Raw genomic sequence first — 22698 nt, forward strand, 5'->3', positions numbered from 1 at the left:
AGGAATGGGCTCTCCTGTCCCACTCCTCTCCCCTCAGCTTCTGGGCTCTGCCCTCTGCTCTTAGGGTGACCCAAAGTGCCACTGTCTCACACCAGCCCTTGGCCACCTCCTGCTCCAGGTGCCTCCTCGGCAGGGCAGGATGAGCTGCCAAGCCCCCAAATTCAGGCTGCTCCCCTCGGTACAGTGTCGCTCAGTCCAGGCTGCTAATTTTCGTGCCTTACCGGTAGCACGCTTCAAAGCCACTGCCTCCCCAGGCTCATCTCACCACATCACGGAATCACGGAATTGTCGGAGTTGGAAGGGACCTCTAGAGATCCTCTAGTCCAACTCCCCTGCTGAAGCAGGGTTGCCCAGAGCACATCACTCAGGGCTGCATCCAGGCGGGTCTTGAAAATCCCCAGAGAAGGGGACTCCACACCCTCCCTGGGCAGCCTGTTCCAGGGCTCTGGCACCCTCACCGGAAAGAAGTTCTTCCTCCTATTTGAATGGAACTTTCCATGTTCCAGCTTGTGCCCGTTGCCCCTCGTCCTGTCACTGGGAACCACTGGAAAGAGTCTGGCTCCATCCTCCTTCAACCCACCCTTCAGATACTTGGAAGCATTAATAAGGTCTCCCCTCAGCCTTCTCTTCTCCAGGCTAAAGAGTCCCAGCTCTCTCAGCCTTTCCTCATCAGGGAGATGCTCCAATCCCTCCATCATCTTAGTTGCCCTACGCTGGACTCTCCCCAGTAGTGAACTGGGGAGCCCAGAACTGGACGCAGGATTCCAGTTGTGGCCTCACCAGTGCAGAGCAGAGGGGGAGAATGACCTCCCTCGACCTACTGGCAAACCCGTGGGCATCCTAACGCCGTTTTGCTCCCACCAGCGGAGGAGGGAGCTGGGACGGGGAGGATGCGAGGGGGAGTCCCTGTGGTGGTGTGTCCCCTTCCGTTCCCCCCCGTCGGTGCTGCTTCCCCCCGTCCCCCCGGCGTGGCGGAGCCGGCTCGGCGCTGCCGCCCTGCCCGGCTCTCAAAGCTTAGGCGAGGGGGACCTCTGCAGGCTGCGCCGCCGCCGCACCGCTCCGCGCCCCCCCCCCAACCTCGACCCAAACACTCCACCGTGTGGGATAGAGCAGGGCGTGCTGCCTCCCCCCAAGCGTTTTTAAGAAGGGAAAACCCCTTTCCAAAAGTAAAAAAAGCTAAAAAGCGAAAGGCTTTTGTGAGCAAAGACGCCCCCCGTCGCACCCCTTCTTCTGCTAGGTGAGAAGTTGCTTCATGTCCCACAGAGAATCATAGAATCACAGAATGGTTAGAGTTGGAAGGGACCTTAAAGATCATCCAGTTCCAACCCCCCTGCCCTGGGCAGGGACACCTCCCACCAGACCAGGTTGCTCAAAGCCCCATCCAGCCTGACCTTGAACCCCTCCAGGGATGGGGCATCCACAGCTTCTCTGGGCAACCTGTTCCAGTGCTTCACCACCCTCACAGCAAAGAATTTCCTCCTAATATCTTATCTAAATCTCCCCTCTTCCAATTTAAAACCATTACCCCTTGTCCTGTCACTACATCTCCTGACAAAGAGTCCCTCTCTGGCTCTCCTGTAGGCTCCCTTCAGATATTGGGAGGCTGCTATGAGGTCTCCCCGGAGCCTTCTCTTCTCCAGGCTGAACACCCCCAGCTCTCTCAGCCTGTCTTCATAGGGGAGGTGCTCCAGCCCTCGGATCATCTTCGTGGCCCTCCGCTGGACCCGTTCCAACAGCTCCATGTCCTTCCTGTGCTGAGGACTCCAAAGCTGGACACAGTGCTCCAGGTGGGGTCTCACGAGCGCAGAGTAGAGGGGTAGAATCACCTCCCGTGACCTGCTGGCCACACTTCTCTTGATGCAGCCCAGGATGCGGTTGGCTTTCTGGGCTGCCAGAAATCAAGTCCTGTTTTCCCAGGGCTTGTGACGCTACTAAGGGGAGACGCCATGTGAAGAGGCATCTTGGTCCCCATGTCCCATACCAGGAGCTGAGGAAGAAGGATGTTACCCCAGTAATGCAGGCTGAAGGGGGAAACCCGTGCACTTGTTCACAGTGATTTCAGAGAGGACTGCTGCTAAAAACAAAGTGACACCAATGTCACAGATCTTGGGGACAGGGGGGAAGGTCAAAGCCAGGCACAGGGTTAGACACAACCTGACCACTCTAAGAAAGAGTGGGGCAGCAGGGAAGCAGCAGGCAGCTTTTCCTGGGTGGTCCTGTGTGCGTGCGTGCCCCTCAGTCCTTGTGTCCCCCCCAAATTTAAATGTCTTGCTGAATTTCAGCCAAAATGTGCCTAGAGACATGACAAGTACAAAGAGAAATTCAGTCCCTGGGTATTTCAAATCCTGCTGCCCTGGGAAACGGGACTTAAGAGCCCTCCCTGATGCTCCACACATCTCCTTTGCAACTGGGGTCACCTCTAGCAGAAAATCTCCTGCCTCCTGCTTCACCCCCAGAGCTGGCGGGGTTACCGGGTCCCTGGGTCACTGCATGCCAGCTGACAGGACTTCACACCCAGAATGAGCCCTCTGACTCCCCCATCTATGTCCTGTTCCAAACCTGCCAGCTGCTTAAGTGTTAGGGAAAGAGCTGCTGTATCCTTCCATGCAGGTAGAACTTCCAGTCATAGTCAGAACTGGGATGAGCTCACTGCCCTGCCTGCTGGCCCCACAGCACAAAGCTGCCTTCCCAAATGTCTTTGCCTTCCCTTGGTACTGCCAGTCTGCATTTCCACATGCAGCAAGGACTTTTTAGGGCACCCGGAGCAGCTTTGAACCTAGACATTGGGGTGCTGGAGCGGGTCCAGAGAAGGGCAACGGAGCTGGTGAGGGCTCTGGAGAATAAGTCTGATGAGGAGAGGCTGAGGGAGCTGGGGGGGTTCAGCCTGGAGAAAAGGAGGCTGAGGGGAGACCTTCTCGCTCTCTACAACTCCCTGAAAGGAGGCTGTAGCCAGGGGGGGGTCGGTCTCTGCTCCCAAGTCACAGGCGATGGGACAAGAGGAAATGGCCTCAAGTTGCCCCAGGGGAGGTTCAGATTGGAGATTAGGAACAATTTTTCCACGGAAAGGGTTCTTAAGCCTTGGAATGGGCTGCCCAGGGAAGGGGTTGAGGCACCATCCCTGGAGGGATTGAAAAGACGGGTTGCCATAGTGCTTAGAGACATGGGTTAGTGATGGTTTTTATCAGAGTGAGGTTGATGGTTGGACTAGATGATCTGAAAGGTCCCTTCCAACCCAGACAATTCTGTGATTCTATGACGATGTTGGCTGCCAAGCTCCCTGCTCTCCCGGCAGCATCAGGTCACGCTGGCTGGGTACCAGCACTGCTCTCACTTATCCATGCCTGTGATGCCATTGCATGCTCATCCCATCCACAGAGCCGGGGAACACAAGTGCATCCCTAGGCTTTAACCCGCTTCTCTGTAACCCATTCTAAAATGCAGCAGAGCACCCAAACCATCAGTGTTTGTTGTCAATCAAACCGTCAGTGTCCTCCCTTCACCAGTCAGGGCATCTTCTGCACCCTGCTCTGAGGGTGGCAGAGCTGCCAGCGTGAAATGCTACAGATGTGCTGACCATACAGCTGATGGACAGACACACCGTCCCCACGTTATTTTCTGCTCCCAGTTACACGGGCACTGGTTACACCCCCAGCTATTGGCCCTGCCTCTGAATCACACAAATAATATTATGGCCACTTTACTTCCGGTGAGGGAGTCTCAGAAAAAGAATCATTTGAAGGAAAATACCATGATCTGCAGCATTGTTTTTGTGGAAGTATTTACACCTTGAGCGTAGAGGGTATGTTAGGTCCCGGTCCGATGGGTCCAGGAGGGGATACCCAGTTTCTCACAGGGTATCACAAGTAACATTGGTTTATGCTCACGCTGGCAGCTCCCCTTGTCCTGTGCTTGCACATCCCCTTGCACAAGCACCCTCATGCGTGTGCCAGGGATGCTTGGTGGGGTGTTAGAGAAGGTGGAGCCAGACTCTTCTTGGAATACAGGGAAAGGCAAAGGGGCAACGGACACGAGTTGCACCAAGGAAAATTCCAATTAGATAATAGGAAAAGAAACTTTCTACATGAAAGGTCGGCGAATACTGGACCAGGGATCAGACTTTGGGAACACCAACCTTGGAGATATTAGAAGGTTGACTGAACTGAGCACCCTTGACCTCACAGCAGTGAGCCCTGCTCAGAGAGAGGGCTGGATCAGAGACTTCCTGAGGTCGCTTCCAACTTGAATTATGCTATGATTCAATGATGGTGCAAACAAACCCCAGGCTGCTGCTCCTCTATCCCCTTCATCCGTCAGAGTTTTCCAGCACAGGAAAATAAACTGGAGCAGCCAAGCAACTTCCAATCCCATCAGTACAAGTAGCAATGTAAAGCTGGTGTCACACAGTCTATAATCAGCTGCTATTTCTCATTTCTTAAAATCATATTATTTTATGATCCACTAATGCTTTTCCCAAATAGTCCCATTTGTTCTTCACCTAATTCAACCATAGCCCTTAATTGTTTGATACTAATAGCTTTCATTTCTCTCACTTCCTTCTCTCTTTCTTTGCCCTGCAGGGGTAATCAGCTGCGACACCCATGAGCAAGGTTGCAAAACAACTTCTGCCTTCATTCCTTGTGCTCTGCCCATCCCTGGATGCAGAAACCATGGCCAAGGAGGGGAGGGAATTTGCCCCATTCGATCCATGAACATCTCAAGGGAAATCAAAAGGATAGTTAGCACTGCCGGGTATAAAGATGCAGAGAGAATCACCCCAAAGTGAGAAGAAATAATAATTAACGGATAACTTGGGGCTACCACCGGGAACACCCACTCCATGTAGCCGATGTCTGGAGTGAGACAGCCAGGGCCTGACTCTGAAGCACTTCACTTTGGAGCGGTGACAAGTCTCCCACTCAAAACCCTTTTGCAATGGTTTTGGTGATAAGGAAGTTGAAGGAGTGGTGAAGAAGAACTCCCTGGGGAAAGCCCTCCTGCTCTCCATTCTGCTGTGTCGCAGCCCTTGATTTCGGTGCCTTCTCTAGGCTCCTCTTTACAGCAGGGAGGACAAGGACCATTTTCCAGAGAAGGAGCCGGAAAGAAAGGGGCTGGAGAGGAGAACTTCGGTCGAGGGAAATGGGGCAGGTATTCCGCTCCCTGCAAACATGGCTGGAGCCTGTGTGCTCAGCACAGGCCATGCCTTGTTCCCCTCTCAGCTGGTGTCCCCAAAGCAAGGCACAAGAGCTCAGCGATGCTCCCTGAAAGGTGCCCGATGTCTTGGCAGAGGCTGCTTGCGAGGTCCTTGGTGGCCTCCGTTGGTCTTGAGAGCCCCCAGGACTCAGTCAGGGGGGAGCCCTGCTGCTGCACAACATCAGGCTAAGCCCAGTGCTGCCCCACCACAGGCTCCCCTCGCCAGGACAGGACCGGGGGGTTCCATGCCATTTCCTACTGGGTGTGGGTCTGGCACACACTGGGTGCAGGACTCTGTCCACAAGTTCCGGCAAACGACTATCTAGATGTTTGCTTTTTCCAAGCCTTGGCTCTCACCCAAAGCAGGAGTCTCCCTGGTTCGTGGCAGCCCCAGAGGTGGCGGAGTTCACTCCCTACATCTCATATTCTTCTCTGTCTGCAACAAATTAAAAAAAAACAAACCAAAATGCTGATGGCCTGATTTTGATGGAGTATTCCACATGTCTGCTAATTATTTTCCCATTAATCCTTGCTTTCGAAAGTAGGGCTGGGTTTTAGTTGAAACAATTCTGAAAGTTTATCAGGGTCAAGAGTTGTGGCTTGCCAGTAGCAGAAAGGTGCAGAGGAACAGCAAGATGGGTATGCGCCAACTCTTCAGGTTATGGGAGAACATCCCCATGAAGTTATTTTTCACCCACCTCTCTTCCCTGCTGCAGGCTCAGGCTCTAAATATCACTTCTCTCTGCCTGGCAGCAAGAGAGAGAAGCCGCAGCAGCAGCAGCACTTGTTGGCAGCAGAGGGGCTTCAATAGGGAAGGATGGGTGCTTGCTGTTTCAGGGACCTTCTCATTCACTTCTGGGAGAATAACCCTAAAATTAACCAGTTCTAATAGATGGCACGAGAAGAGAGTTTTGAAAAGCTGTGCCTTTTTCTGCTCCTTTTTTCTTAAAGCTAAGAAGCTGCCTGCCCTAACCAGGGCAGGTGGAGAGAGGTTTCTATGAGCAAGGGAGACAAAAAGGTCTGTCAGGAGAGGATTAGCTGGAGCAGAGCCTGCCTCCGAGCAAGGCAGAGGGCGAGGTGACCTTGCAAAGCCTGTCTGGGCTATTTTCTAGAGCTTTGGGAGGAAGACTGCAAAGCCAGTAGTGACAGAGGAGAGCTGCATTAAAGAGAGGAAATTAATTTTGCTCTAATGCCTGCTGTTGCTTACGCAGCGATGAACAGCGGCTGCCTCTAGCCCTGAAATCCCCCAGCTGTCCCCATCTCCATCGAGCATGAGCAAGTCAAGCCACGTCTTTTTAATACCAGGAGGGGAGCGCTGCCCTTTCTCCGTGGCCTACTGGGAAGTGTAGTTCAGTGCCTGCATGGCCATTTCGGAGCAGCTTTTGCTCCCTCTGGTTTGCAGCGCCGGAGCTCAGAGAGGAAAGTTTGGGGGACAGGGTTGGGATGGCTCCTTGGGTCCCTTCGCTCCTTAAATCACAGAATCACAGAACCTTCATGGTTGGAAGGGACCTTTGAGATCATTGAGTCCAACCACAAAAAAAAAAAACAAAACCACCCCAAACCAAAAAACAAACCACAAACAGACGCAAACCAACAATCTCGGGCACTAGAGCATGCCCTGAAGTGCCATGTCTAGACGTTTCTTAAATACCTCCAGGGATGGCGATCACTTGACCATCCCTCTCCGGAGTGTGGGACCACAAGATATTCCCTCTTTGCTGGGGGGTCTGAGGGGAACAGCTGTGGGACGCTCTTTCTAGCACACTGACCTGCAGCCCCAACGGAGAAAGAAAATCTTGGCAGCAAGGGGCTTGCCGAATCCCACCCCCAGCAGAAATGAGGATGGGTGCAAAAATGTCCGGGTTTGAGGTAGGACAGAACCAAACAGGAGGCGTTGCTGGAAATAAGGACCCAGCCGTGCCTGACAGCAAGCGTGTGGTGGGAGGCTGTCCCAGAGAGGAATAAGTGTCCAGGGTGACCTCGGTGCAGGGCCACCCCGAGCTTGTGCTTGTGTGCCCTGCTGAGTCAGGGCCAGCGGTGGGGGGGGGGGGTTAGCTCGGCTTTCCCAAGGGAAGCGCTCACGCCGACACATCATCCACGGAAAATAAAGTGAGTACTAAGCTTCAAACCATGCTCATTGGGCTGGTGGGAAGGAGAGCGAGCGGTGGGCACCTGGGGTTCAAATGCCTCAGAGAGGCACAAGAAGCTGCAGGACGAGAGGAGGGCAGGAAGGGCTCGGCCACATGTCCATGGATGCTGGATGTGAGCACGAGCCTAATCCCGGCAAACCCAGCAAATCCCCAGCGCCCGGCAAAAAAAAGAGATGGGTTTTGCACATTCTGGAGTCTGGGACACATCTTGAGGAACATGAGGCTGACTGGATTTGGGGTGTTTCTTTCTAAATAGAAAATCCGGACCGTCTGGATTTCTGGATTTCTTCCCATGTTTTTTTTTTTCTTTTATTTCCACTGAAGTTTTCTTTCTTTCACTAAGGAGATGTGAGTTGCACCCAGACTGCACCTCTCCATTTTCCTCCTCAAAATAATAATAGCCTCATTTGCTAAAGGCACTATTAGGGTATTAAGTGAAAATGAATTAAGTTTAATTCAATTGTTATTTTAGGAGCTGTGCCTCGTCAGGGTTTTGCAAAGCTTCATTCTTCCACTCGCTGGAGACCGGCTTTAACACGCCCCTGCTGAGTTGTTGCTGCAAGCCACAAACCCATCACGCTGGGAGTGTTACTTAATGCTAAGGGTTGGATTTTATTTTGCTTAATGTCAGAGTCTGCCTGCCATGCTGCTGGGGGAGAGGGGAGAGACAGAGACTGGTTAGCTCAAGTCCATCATACTCGGCTTAGAAATACAAGTGACTGTCTGGCTGGTGATTTCTTAGGCAAAAACCCAGCCCTTTTTTGTCCAGAAAGCACCATGTCCCCGCTCCTCTGCTTCAACGAAGCTTCGCCTGCTCATTGCATTGGGTCTCAGTGTCTTGGACCTTCTCTATTCGCTGTGGTACACTTTGGACCACCAGCGCATGAAGAGTGGGGGCTGCCAGGGGTGGGAAGGGCTGGGGAGGGATTAGTCTTCATCTGCAGAGCACTCATCTTACCTGTGCTTTGCTCTTTGGATTGACTTTAAATGCAATAGAATAGACCTGGAGAGCATCAGGGTCTGCCCTGGTCGGGTACCGTTCCCCATCCCCAGGGAGGCATCAGCCCCACACAAGCCAAGGAGAAACTTTGGAAATCAGGAAACAAGGAGAGAAGAAGGAGAGAAAGCAATGACAGAGGGACCTGGACTGTCTTGGGACCGATGCCTGGGTAGGCAGGCTACTGGGTGCTCTTAACCACATGGGGTTTGATACGGCATTCGGAGAAAACTCACATTCCCGCACAGGGCAGCGGGATGAAGGAGAGCACGACCCAGAGGGGTGAGAAGAAGAGGGGCTCAGACTCTCCCAAAAGCCCAGTGAAAGGACATTTCAGATGAGCTGTCAGCTGCCACAGCTTGTAGAGTTGAGCTGTGAGATCCATCACATCCCTCCTCCTTTCCCCCTCCGGTTCCTATAGCAGAGAGGGAGAAGGGAGGACAAGACCCCGAAGATAAATGTCCACACACGGTGCCGGGACAGCTCGGTGTTGGCGGCAGCAAGCAGGAGGAAGGAGCACTCAGAGCAGGGCTCTCCCAGCCCCTAACCTTGCTGAGAGCCAGCACCCGGGATTTATGGAAGAAAAGCTTGGCAGTGACCTCTGATCCACTCCAGCACCGAGCGTGGACTCGGATGGCATTACAGCATGATGTACGGCCAGCGGGTCTGCCGGGCAGTCTCTTGTGAGCGATGGCTTGCGATATTTCTGGAGTTTATACCTAGCTCTCCAGCTCGACGGGCTTTCTGGGTATGATTTGTGCCGTATGTAGCTCTATAAATATTGAGCTCAGAGCATTATATATGGCGACAGCCCTCCAGCACTCCCGGTGATATATCCCTGCATTTGCGGTTGTAGGCGAATAATTTTAGTTTGAGCGGTGTGGCAATGAGAACAAGGAGGAAGTGAAATAAAAGGGTAATTCAAGCCCAAGCCAACAGCAGGGAGCGTGTACGAGGCTTGGCTGATCGTTCAAAGCCTCTCCCACCGAATCGCTCCACGATGCGATGGCCGGAGGCATTTCCCAAATTAGTCACCTTATCCCCGTGTGCTGCTGTCTGCAAAATAAAGAGATGTCACCAAGCCTTCTCCCCACCCCCTCGGGGTTTTGCTGAGAGGAGGTGCTGTAACATGGCAGGGAAGGAGCAGAGGACAAGGCTGGCATTCCGAGGACAGGGTCAGACCCTCCCTGCTAGGACATCCCTCAGGTTGGAGCATGGGAAAACCGAGGTTGCTACCACCAGCTTCTCACCGCCCGATCTCCTGGAAAGCTGCGGCAGCATTGCCCTGGGAACCTGGGATGACAAACCACTCACAGACCACGATGGAATTGTGGGGAAAAGGGCATTTTCCTGCTATAAATAGGCATGTTGCTTAGCCCACCCAAGATTGCTGCAGCCCAGGTGTCGCTTCCCCACCCGTAAATCCCATAGCATTCCCTGCCTCCATCCAGGAGATGAGCAAAGGGGGTTCAGATCCACATGGCCACTTGTCCTGTTCAGGCAGACACCGATGAAGCCTCGGGACAAACTCCTGAGCAGGATGCTGTAATGTAAAAAAAGCCCATCTCTAGTGGAAAAGAGAGGCCAGGTTTCATGCCATGTCCAATTCGCTGCAATACTTCAGGGCGTTCAGGTACTTGTGTCCACGCAGGGCTGGCCCAGGCTGACAGGTTCAGAGAACCCACCTTAGACCATTAAAATGATTCATTTCCAACTCAGCGTCAGAGCTCAGTGCTTCCATGGGACAGCGGGATGTCCCTTGGTGAGAAGTCTGAGGCGGAGCTGGGAATTCATCTTTAATTGTGAAGTAGGTGAGTGAACGAGAGCCCAAGCAATGGGATCATGAGGGAGGGAAAAGGACTGGATGGACCCAGGCTGGTAACACACTTTCCAACAGCAACCAGTCTGCGCTGATGCGTGTCAAGGGTGCCTCTTTCCAATACAAATGCTACGATGGGCCCGTTACACTTAACATTTCTGTCACTGTGCTGCCACAGATCTGAAGCCATGGTGCTGTCACTGGCAGGTCCCAAAAAGCTCCACGCTGTTCCCAGTTTCAGCATTGGTGTGTTTTCTTGAGATCCTTGGGTTCCTTCCCCCTGGGAAACCCACATCTTCCAGCTTACTTATAACCACCCAAGGGCACCAGGCAAGGACACGGTCCCATCAGAGCAACAGGCTAAGAGCAGAAGAGACCATTTACAAGGATCTGGAGCGGTTTGCTCTGATTTTGAAAAGAGATGGAAGGTCAACAGAGAGCAACAGCCCTTGTCGGTGGCTTTATGTCAGCACAGAGACTGCAGATGTTTGCAATCACAGCTACTACAGACACAAAGGATGTGAGAATTGATCTGATTTCTTCCTCCAGAAAAGATTTAAGCTACATGGGAACAAAACCGACGTCCACTGGAAGCTGCTATTTTAATCTTGAAGAGACACAAAAGGCTCACTGAGTTCAGGATTCGACACAAAGCAATTTGGGGTTAAAGGTGCAACTTTTAACATGGGAGAAGCCTTGTAGGACTGGGATGGGAGGGCAGGTTCTCCATCACAGGGGCCCTTTAATCTAACGCAGATGTGTCTCTAGGAGATTTGCTATAAGTCAAGAGAAAGGAGTGGCCTGAAGCACAAAGTCAGGGGCAAAACCATCATGCCTGGGAGATCCAGTAGAATCGTTAGAAGGATCCATTCTGATCACAATGCGCATTAATCTCTAACCCAAATGAGTCACTGAAACATTTCAGATTCCTACCCCCGTTTCTGGATTACTACCCTCCCTGGAGAGACCCAGCAATGCCAGGCCTGAATCTGTGTGGTCGCAGGAGGGAAGATCTGCAAACCAAAGCCAGTGGCCTGGCGCGGCTGAGTAGCCCAGACTTTCTCGATTGCAGCCCTGGATATTTCTTTGTAATGTGGGTGCCTGCTGGGGTGGAGTGACTCGGTCCTTCTGCCAGGGTAGCGTTCCCTGGGCTCCTTTTGCAAGTGAGGATTCTCTCATGAGCTGCAACTGCAGCCAGTGGAGCACCAGACGCGGCCAGTGGCCTTTATGCCAGCGTCCCATGGAGGACTTTGTCCTGCCGCTGCTGCTGGAGCCAGCTCAGCTCTGTCACCCTGTGGCCTGATGAAGGCTGTGGCTGCGTGAAGGTATGCTGTGGACACACTCGCTCATCCTCCTGCTTCCCAACTTGATGGTACCCACCTCTTCCCTCCTACCAGCAGCTGAGATTGGAGACATCCTGCTGAGACCATCTCTGTAGCCTGTTAATCAGATTTATGCCATGAACAGCCTGATTCTTTAACTGCTGAGCCCTTTTTCTCGCACCTCTCGTTGTCTGTGCTGGTGTTTTTTCTCTCCAAGAAATACAGACTGGTTGTGGCTGAGCTGTCACTATCCCGCTTGGTCCCCAGATCACTGTGATGACTTGTGTGTGACACTTCATTTTACCCTTACCTGAAGCAGCCAAATACACCTGTGAGGAGAAATTAGCTGCTTCAGTGACAGAGCTCAGCTGCTTGGGAGATTCCCAGTGCCTCCAGCACAACGGGTAAATGAAGCAGCTCACCCAGAAAGCGGCTTCCCAGAGGAGCGTGGCTTGGGGCAGATGTGCCCACAGCTCAGTGCTCTGCCTCCCCAGCCATCACCCCCCCCCCACAACTGAGGACTGCACCAAACAGGGCTTACCTGGAATTAATCCAACAGATTTCCCCTCCCTGCAGGAAATCCTGTGCTCCAGCGGGTTTGCTGAGCATCCCCCTGCCCTCCTTTCTGCCAAACCCAAACAGTTTCTGACTCTTCCCGTTGTGTACATTAGCAGGCAGCCTCAGCGTCACCCTGCACACTCAGCATCACCCTGCACACCCAGCATCACCCTGCACACCCTGCACCCACCACTCCTTGGCTGGCCCAGCTATGGCTAGGGGTGGGTAGAAATGCAGCCTGGATCCTGCTGCCCCCCTGCACGCTCACCTAGCCCCCCCCAAACAGCCCTTTCCTCCCCAACGCTGACCCCCAAGTTCTTTGTGGGACAAGGACAGCTCTCACATGGTGGAAAGCACGCAACCCACTCTCAGGTCCCCATCCCAGGCTGGCAAGGACTGCTGCCAGCGGTGCTCTGCCCCAGGGAAATCCCATGTTGAGCTGGGCAGTGGGGAGGACACAGGCGGGGAGGGCAGAACTTGGCCTGGGCTTTAGGGGAGCCCAGGGAGCAGCTCTAAGATCACCAAAATTTGGCCAAAACTGGGCCAGAGACAAGAATTATTAGATAAAGGTGGTAGTTACACACATCCACGGACTCATCTAAATGCACCCACACATACAAGCACACTCAAAAGTTTGGCTTTTATTTGGAAACCCAGTGAAAAAGAGGAAACAATATTTCAGCACATCCTTTCAGATCACATTTTGGCCTCTGTCCTCTGGGCACCATTTCATTACTGAATGCACCCTGGAATAAATGTCAAGTGATGGTGGAACACAAATAATCCCTTCTCAGAGAGGATTACTTTTCTAGCAAATAAATGCAGCTTTAAAAAGCAGTAACTTGTTAAACAGACGCAAACATGCACAAGCACACCCCAATAAACTCATTTGATGTGAGCCAGGGAAAAGTGTCTCTAAATCACATAATTATTTTAAGAGACAAAGACACATTTGCTTAAACCGGTTCAAATCACCTTTGGGAAGGGAGGAGAGAGGATTTGTGTCTGTACCATTAAATGCTTTGATTTCCTGCAGCTCACCCCAGACTCTTGTTTTAATAGCATTAAACATATGAATACGTGATAATAAAATACAGGTGGTTTCCTTGAGCTTTATTGACTTCCTATGCCACAAAGAGAAAATCATTACTTCCTTGTCTATCTGTTTAAGCATTTCTTGGGTTTCTATTTTTTCTCTCCTGGGAGAGCTGATTAATGCAATCAGCTTCTTGGCCATCCAGGAGAGCTGCTGCCGTTGCCTGCTTTGACCAACGATCAGCCTGGGGGTGTTGGTTGATTGTTGGCTGAACACGAGCCAGCAGTGTGCCCAGGTGGCCAAGAAGGCCAACAGCATCCTGGCCTGGATCAGGAGCAGCGTGGTGAGTAGGACTCGGGAGGTGATGGTCCCCCTGTAGTGGGCACTGGTGAGGCCCCACCTCGAGGGCTGGGTCCAGTTTTGGGCCCCTCACCACAAAAAAGACATTGAGGGGATGGAGCGGGTCCAGAGAAGGGCAACGGAGCTGGTGAGGGCTCTGGAGAATAAGTCTGATGAGGAGAGGCTGAGGGAGCTGGGGGGGTTCAGCCTGGAGAAAAGGAGGCTGAGGGGAGACCTTCTCGCTCTCTACAACTCCCTGAAAGGAGGCTGTAGCCAGGGGGGGTCGGTCTCTGCTCCCAAGTCACAGGCAATGGGACAAGAGGAAATGGCCTCAAGTGGTGCCACGGGAGGTTCAGATTGGAGATTAGGAACAATTTTTCCACAGAAAGGGTTCTTAAGCCTTGGAATGGGCTGCCCAGGGAAGTGGTTGAGGCACCATCCCTGGAGGTGTTTAAAAGACGGGTTGCCATAGTGCTTAGAGACATGGTTTAGTGATGGTTTTTATCAGAGTGAGGTTGATGGTTGGACTAGATGATCTGAAAGGTCCCTTCCAACCCAGACGATTCTATGATTCTATGATTCTGTGATCCTTATGTGCTTAAAAAATCTCAGCTGCTTGACCCCAGTACTTACTGCACTCTGCCAGCCAGGAGGTAGGTGTGCATGGCCAGAAGAAGGATGGAGCCAGACCCCTTTCTTGATACCTTGCTGGAGCTCAGGGAGTCGGGGGCTCACAGGGGTCTCAGCTTGGTGTCCTCTGTGTGGCTGCAGTCCCCGCTGTGTGGTCCTGCACACATTCACATACACCATCCTGACACTGCCCAGCTCACCCCAACATCCTTCACACCTACCCATCATATGAAGCACCAGAAGATGGGACATCCCATGGGAAGTCTCACTGCTAAATCCTGGTGGGGAACGCTGAATTCAGGAGAATCCATCCCCCTGAATTTCTCAGTGCTGCTTTTACCGGCCATCCCGAGGGCCACACTCGGGGCTGGGCTGCGCTTCTTCCTCAGCGGCCTCCCCAGTGCTCCCAGTCTGAGCCGCCCTCCGGTTAGCCCGGGCTCGGCTGCCCCTGAGCATCCCCATCCCCGTAGACGGGACGGGAAGGACCGCCGTGTCGCCAGTGCCGGGGTGGGACCTGTTGATGGGGCGGCACCAGGCGCTCTCTGGCCCCTAGATGGAGCTCGGCACCCACCGTTTGCTCCTGGGTGCCCCCGAAGAGCCGGCAGCCGGGCAGGCAGGGATGCTCGCCGGCAGCTCCCCCCCCCCGGCCCCAGCACAGGGGCGAACAGAGGGGCAGGGTGTCCCCCCCCTGGTCCTGAGTGTCTAACTCGCCCATGGGTGCTCACAGCTGGCCGGAGAGGTGGCCACCAGGACACTTTTTCACTCCAGCTAGTGGGCACCACCCTGCAGCTCTGGCCAGCCCACCACCATGTTCACCTGCGAAGGGGTGGTGCCATGCATTTTGGGGGGGGGGGGGAACACCGTCAGCTTTGGCCCCTATTTATCTCAAGGCACTTGTGTGAGGGGTTGTCTTGCCCTAGACCCCATCCTTTGGGGGAAATCAGACAGCCAAGCGCCCCTCTTTCCACCCACTGCAGAGAGGCCTGAGGTCCCCTGGCTCCCACCCTGAGAATGTCCACAGGCCCTTAAAAAAAAGGCAAATAAAGGGGGGGGGGGAGCTTGCTAAGACTGAAATGGGGGACGGGGGCACAAGGAAAGAAAGAAGGACCGTGGGGTCAGAGCCATGCAAGGCATCATCTGTAGCACTGCCAGGCAACACTCACCCAGTCCCCACCACCCCCTCTCTTGCATAGGGGGGGGTCTCCACTCCCCCCATCCCACCAAGGCCAGTTTGGGCTGAGCTATCAGCTGCAGACAGGGTTTCCCTCTGGGAAGGGGAGCGGAGGGGCTGGACTCAGGACCTACCTCCTGCAATCCCTCTTGCCGGCAGCAAAGGGAGAGAAACCAGCTCCTGAGACACAGGAGATGTCCAGCAACAGGAGACTGTTCCACGCTCCCCGCCTTTTCTGGCAGCGTCTGTGGCTACAAGCTCTCTCGGGAAACCCTTTCTGCCAGATAACCTTACAGGTGTGTCCCTGCCTGTCCCTGGGCTCCCTCTGCCTCGGCTGTGGGGTGTTTCCCCAGGGGCTGGCACACACGTGTGCATCCTGGGGGTCCCAGCGTGGGCTCTGTGCTCCCTCGCCCGACCGCTACGAGTCTTGCTTCCCCCCACGGTGTGTGGCAGAGCTCCGCTTGGGGCTATACGGTCCCTCAGACACTCAAAGGGCCAAGCCTGGAGGGAAACTGCATGGGAACTGTTGTGGGTCCGCCAACAGATCCCTCTCGCCTCGCTGCCCTGGAGAGCACACTCCGCTCTGCATCCCAGCTCCTGCCTCTGGATGTGGTGGCATGAGCCACGGCCGAGGTGGGTTTCAGACCTGTCACAACAACCGATAACGTTTCAAACGTTTGTTTTCACTCCATCCCAAAACGAAAGTCAGATCTCTTCAAGCATTTCCACGAGGATGGGGGGCAGTGGGGAATGCTCCCTTCGCAGATCCCTCATTTTCCTCTGCGAGCAGCAGTCTCGGTGGGCAGGGCACCTGGGACACGTCCCACCACGGGTGGTCGCAGGCGTCCCTCCAACGTCAGGAGAGCGCAGCCTGGCAGTGGCAGAGACCCAACAGTGTGGTGAATGTGAACAAAACTTCCCGGAGCTTAATCCTGGAAGGAGGGAGTGCCCTGGGTACGGCCCAGCAGCTAATGCCGTGCTCCACTCGTATGTCACCAGGGGATGCCGTAGCCAGGACCTGCGTTTCAGCAGCAGCCTCGTGATGTGACAACCCCAGCCCTCGCGAGCTCCTCCAGCACGTGCCACCTGCGGCGGTGCCAGGAGGGCTGGGTATAGTCCCTGCTGGGGGACAGCCTTCCTCTGCCCACCCCAGGCTCCCGCTGGACCAGGACCCCAAGTCCCAGGTGCCCCCCACCATTTGCCCCCACACCGCATGGGCCTGCAGAGATTTGGTGCCTTTTTTTTCTTTTTTTTTTTTCCTGCAGCTTTCAAAAGAGCATCTTTCCACTACATCATGGATCCCAGGGACCTGCTGGCATTTTTCCTCTTCTCCCCCAGCCTGGCCTGGGAGGACCCCCATCTTCTCCCCGAGGCTTTCAGGGCTCTCCTGTGAAAAGAGTCACATCAGCTGGGGACCCCTGGAGAGGGCGATCTGTGCAGAGGCCTGGCCACAACTCAGTGCACTTGTGCTCACCTCCTCACGGTGACCCCGAGCAAACCCCTCCTCTGCCTGTAATTCTTTTTTCCCCCCTTTCCTGCTTTACCTGGGGAGATCTTGGGGTCAAGCCCTGCCTCTCAGCACATTTACGTCCAAACTGATAGCCCAGGCTCAGTCTTGTTCCTGCTGACCACCAGCATCGCAGAACAAATGCTTTCTAGACGAAAACCCAGAAAAGAAGAGTCTGACCAGCCCTGACAGGTGCCCAAAAAGCCCAATATCAGCAACAGCAGGTACCAATCGCTGAACAAAGCGACTTTCAAAAAAATTCCTCTTGCTGAGGTAGGAAAGTCTCCGGGAAAAGGAGCTTTTCTCCATGTTTTCATCTATCCCTGTCTTTGTACTGCTTCCCAACTGTAGGTAAAAAAAAAAAAAAAATAAAAAAAAAAATTATGTATTGATTGATATTTTTTAATCACTTCTTTGTTGTTTTTAGGTGGCTGCAGTCTAGGAAAGACAGACAGTTAACCGCAGCGCTCAGACCAGCGGGTTTACATTCTTTGCAGGCAATGAGAAAACGAGTTTCCTCAAGTCTCGCTCCTTCCTGCTCGGGGATTAGAGCGGGGACTCCCCCATCTCTTTTCTGCTCCTTTTATTTTTGCTCCAGAAGCATAAAGGCAAAGGGCGGCTGAGCTGAGGGTAAGTACTGGATTTCCAGCCCCAAGGAAGCACAGGGCAGGGGTTTGCAGCTCTCTGCAGCAGGGGGTTCGCACACCTTCGGCACTCAGGGTTTCAGCTGGAGATTTTTGCTGTATAATTAGAATTTACACAGCTAAGAGCTGCCGGAGCCAGCCCCAGGTTTACCCAAACTAGCTGGGGGAAAAAAAAAAAAAAAGGAAACCAAAAATTAATTTCTAGACTTGGAAAAATCAAGATTTTTTCAGTGCCTTTAGAAATTTTTTTTTTTAATATAGTTTTAAATTTAACATGAATAAATGCAGAGAATCCATTTAAAACTACCAAGATAAACAGGAGTTTCTGATCTATGGAAAGGAATAGGGCAAAGAACCTCTGCCCTAATCTTGGGCAAGCACCAACGCATCAAACAGAAATTTCCTACTGTAACAAAGGCAAAAATAATACTAATTGAAATAAAAAAAAAAAATCAAAATCCCAGCTCGCTTCACAAACAAAAGATCTGCAAAAATGGGAACAATCTGGTTTGACTCCAGCAGAAGCTTGTTGTGATAATCTATAGCTTTGTGTGTTTTTCTTCTTCCCTTAATATTTGTTAAAAAAAAAAAAAAAATTTCTTCACGAATTAAGACCTTTTCGTTTAGAAAATTTCCACTTGGGATATTTTGATAATTCCAAATCTCATTTCACAAACGTTTTTTAAAACAAGCGGCCGCCAAAGCTCACTGTTGCACAAAGAAATCAGTGTCACTCAGCCAGTCAGGAAGAAAAAAAAAAAAAAAAGATTAATTCAAAAAGTTCCAGCTGTCCCAGAACCCCCAGACAGGGCTGGCTTTTTTACTGTAACCCAAACAGTTTTCAGCAAAGCCGTTTTCGGTTTTGTCAGTAAAACAGCTTGTGTTTTATACTCTCTTTAGCCCGTGGTTGCATGGAAGCTGTCCTGGGCGGCGAGGAGGGGGCTGCCTCCCGTGGGGGTGGGCTCTCGCTGATGCCGTGCCGGGTCAGCAGACCTGGTTTTAAGTCTTTTTTTTTTTTTTTTTTTTTTTTTCCGTGGGCTGGTTAATTAGGAGCACGTCCTATATACGGGTGTTCATGGGGTCAGAGCCTCTCTTTGTTTTCAATTATACAAACCCTATCAGAGGATACATACACCCGCCCGGGTCTTCCTCCAGCAAACGCCACGTACAGGTGACTCCCACAGATGCTACTACGGGAAAAATAACATTGAATGTACAACAAATGACCCGTAGATGGGACGATGCGGCCCGAGAAAACCTGCATGTGGTCTTTACAAGTACTCACACGGAAACTGGGGCACCCACCTACCCCCTCCGTGCCCAGGAGAAAGCTCAACAACAGGCTCCATTGGAGGCAGGAGGCTCCAGCAAAGACCCTTCAGCATTTCTCTGGGCCCATCCTTCCACAGAGATCAACCAACTGATACTCCTTTGGATGACTCATGTGCTTAACTAATTGGCTAAATGGGGGCCAGACCTCTGGCTCCCTCCTGCCCACATAGTTTGCTGAGCTGGGACCAAACCCAGACAACCGCAGCCCGTACAGCTGGCCTTTGTCTCTTCCAGCTCCGCACAGATGTTTCATACTCCCCTTCCTCATGCAAAAGACGGTGCTTTGTCCCCCCCTGCAACCCCCCTCAAATTTTGCCTTTAAAAACTCAGCACATCTATGGTCAACCCAACGCGATCGATAGCTCTTGGTCCCTGGCAGCGTTGCGGGCGATGGAAGCGTGTGGCCACCTTCTCCTGAGATGCCCCATGCCCTCGGCTGTGGGTTCCCCTCCTCCGGCCCAAGTTCTTCTTCTGCCTTGGTCTGCATTTCCTAGATACAGGCAAACAGTGAAAAAACATTGCTTCCCAACTCCCGTTTCACATTTGGGATCGGCTATATTTTGAGATGGAGGGAAGGGAGAAACGACTTTCAAGGGGTCTTAATGCAATTTTGTTCCTCTCCCCAAACAGGTATGATGGGGAAATTTAAATTAGCCTTCAACGTGGTATGGATGGCCCCAGGATATGGCTGCGGTGATGTCAGTCTACAAAACATATCATTACGTGTCATCGTTTCGTGTCATTGCTTATTGATTTAATTCCACCATATTTCAGGCAACTTTTATTGTCTAGGTACAGATCATCCTATCCATAACAGGAAGCACGTATGCAGGTATCAAAACCACCTCCTGTCACTAAATGAATTTTTAAAATTAATCCAGGAGAAATATTTTAAGAGAAACCCCTTCTAGAAGCAATTGTTCCAGGGACAAGAAAGATCAGACGACTATTTTTTCTGGTTCCAACATTCCATGTATTGTAATTTCATATCAAGATTTCTTTTTTTTTTTTTTTTCCCTTTGGTCTTTTTTTTTTTTAACAGGGAGATTGATAAGAAAAGGAGGAAGTCAACAGTTTTGAGAACAAGGTGTAGTTAAATATTCTATCTAAACACGTGCCCTGGAATGTGCATTATCATACACTCAACTTCGCTGGGGAACGTTTTGGAATATGAACTGAATAATGTGGATATTATAAAATGGCTGTCTTGGAATTAAATTTTAAGATATTGATGTGTCATAATAATAAAATAGAAAACACTTTAATATCAACAGTGAGCTCCGTCATCCTTTTTTTTTTTATTATTATTATTATTTTGTGGTTGGTGCTTTTTCCTACACAGAAACCTTGAACCTTGAAAACAAAAATGTACACTGCAACAAACTGCAAACCATTAAAGATTTGTAAACAGCGATGTCTCCTGAAGGAGTAAGCCCTGACCCCAGTATTATCTTTGTAGCCAAAGTTGGGCAGCTATTAAATAATTAGCTTAATCAACTCCTAAAAATCTGCCAGGGGTATGAAACAGAATTCAAACAAAAGACTTCTGTGAAATTTATCTGGAGAAAAAAATACAAGGTATTTTATTTTAGCAGTTTTGGGGGATATCTTTTAAGCATATCTCAAAAAACGTGTGCTTTCTGTATTTACTTATTTTCCTGTCGGGTTTTGGTTGGGGTTTTTTTTGGTGGGTTTTTTTTTTTTTTTTGGTGGGGGGGGAAGGGTTATCAGGTGTTTTTTTTTCTTTTCTGGCTTCTCTATCGCTGCAGTTGTTTCTCTGTGTCCCCTCGAGTGTCGGACTGCAGGACGGGAAAATCCTGCAGCACCATAAATTTCCATAAAAATCCTGCAATAATAGATTTAGGATAAAGCGGGCTATTCATACGCTCTCCTAACAAGCTCCCAGCATCGCTGCACCCAGAGGACCCAGCTTCCAGGAGCACTATCAGCCACCGGCTATCAAAATCTCAGGGTATTTTGTCACACGCATCCCATGGGCAGCCTGGCTCCCAGGGCCACGTCTGGGGGTCCCTGCCAGCAGCTCGGGGCTGCCCACCCATTTCAATTCTCTCCTCCAACATCTTTTACCAGGCAATTCCCAGTGCTGGAAGGAAATGCCAGGCTGAAGCCAACGCAGCTTCCCTGGCCGTAAGGCTGGGAATCTCCCCCAAGGAAGCCGATGGGTGTTTTCCCACCGGTTTGATTTTCCTCGGAGAAAGGCTTGCCTGGCTGGGGACAATGTCCCCGAGCAAGGCTGAGCATGAACGGAAAACGGGATCCCTGGAATAATTCCCTGTAAGGTTGTCTCTAAAAATGTCCTCTTGTAGATTTCTTTATACCCAAACGCTGCTTCTGTATAAAGTTTCAGATGCAAATATCTCAAGACTCCCCCAGCCCAGGGGAGACCTCGCTCCACGGTCTTAATTCAAGAAATTATTCAACATGTGATTAAGGCGAAGCCCCTGCGCAATTCCTGCCACCCCCGGAACGCCCCCAGAAGGGCTTCGATGGAAGCAGATGCCAAATACACTGCTGGGTCGAAGCCTGAAAATGTTTACAAGGATTAAAATACAGCAAATTAACCTCTGGATCTTCCAAAGCAAAGTGGACCTGAGCAAAGTCAAGCGGAAACACTAACTCTATTTTCATTTTAAAAAAATGGGGGGGGGGGGGGAGGCTTCAGCATTAGCCGTGATATGCTGTCTCCTCTCGGGGAACTAATAGACGGGGAAGAGCAAGGCTTTAAATGATTTATTCAGTACCCTGGAGATTTTTCTTTTTATTTTCTTTTTCGTTTCCACATAAATTACACAAGCACTTTATAAAATGAATACACATAAAACACCTTATAAGTGCATAACTTAAAAAAAAAAAAAAAAAAAAAGAAACCAAACGAACGAATGCCTTTAAAAATCTCACTGAAAATAGGTTTTCTGATTGCTTGTTTGTACTAGCTGCTTAAATTGGCAGTGCTGTTTTAGATTATAAGTAACTGAAAAATATATACTGTATATATATAATATCTATATATTCCTGGCATTTGCTATAAGAAGTGCTTCGTTTAGTTGTGTCTCATTCCCTCAGTACAATTAAAGAAACAACTAAGTTAAATGGTTGAGAGTGAAATCGGTATTTTGCCATCAGGAATTGCCTTCTAAAGGGAAACAGATAAAATAAAACATTGGACAACATTTTGCAAATGATATGGAAATAATCCACAGAAAGAAACTGCATTACCCCCGCAAACTGCCACCAAGGTCTTCTCGTTATTAAAATACACGCTGATGGGCACGGAGTCCGTGGCAGCCGGGGACAGTTTGGGCTCTTCATACAATTGAGATATCATATTTACCGTCCTCAGGAGTCTGTCAGATCCTTCTCTTATTCCCCCCTCGCAAGAAAAAATTAATGAAAAAGGGGAGGAGAGATGGCGAGGTGAGATCCGAAGGGTTCCCATCTGGCGCAAGCAGAAATTGCTGCTGTTTCCTCCATTTGTTGCATCCCCGAACGTCTCCGGCGCAGACGACCCGAGGAGGCTCACGGCAGAGACGCGCTTTCCAGGGAACCTCCTCCTTTTGTTTCAAGCCGTCAGTCCAAAGTATACACATATATATATATGCACACATTTTTTTATATATATATATATATGGATATATATATATAGGGGTGACCCCATGCTTTCCACTGCCACCAGCGGGATCTGAAGGAAGTTTTCTCTCCCCTGGCTGGGTGAACGCCGGCGGCCGTGTCTGTCGGGGCTGGGCTTTTTGTCTGGCAGCACGTCAGCAAGTTCACGGGCTGCACCGGAGACTTTCAAGAGAACAAAAGGGCTGGGGCAGGGCGGGGGGGGGGGTGAGACACCACCGCTGCTCCAGCAACCCCACGGGCGGGGAGAGTTTTTGGGGTGGTTTCCCTTCCTTTTGATCCTCGTGGAGGGTTTCCCCGGTTGGACGTGTGGCCGGAGGACCGTGGGGTGCCAGCCTTCCCCAGGGACAAACAGGGA

Source organism: Numenius arquata, chromosome 15 (assembly GCF_964106895.1).
Source record: "Numenius arquata chromosome 15, bNumArq3.hap1.1, whole genome shotgun sequence".
Classification (NCBI taxonomy): Eukaryota; Metazoa; Chordata; class Aves; order Charadriiformes; family Scolopacidae; genus Numenius; species Numenius arquata.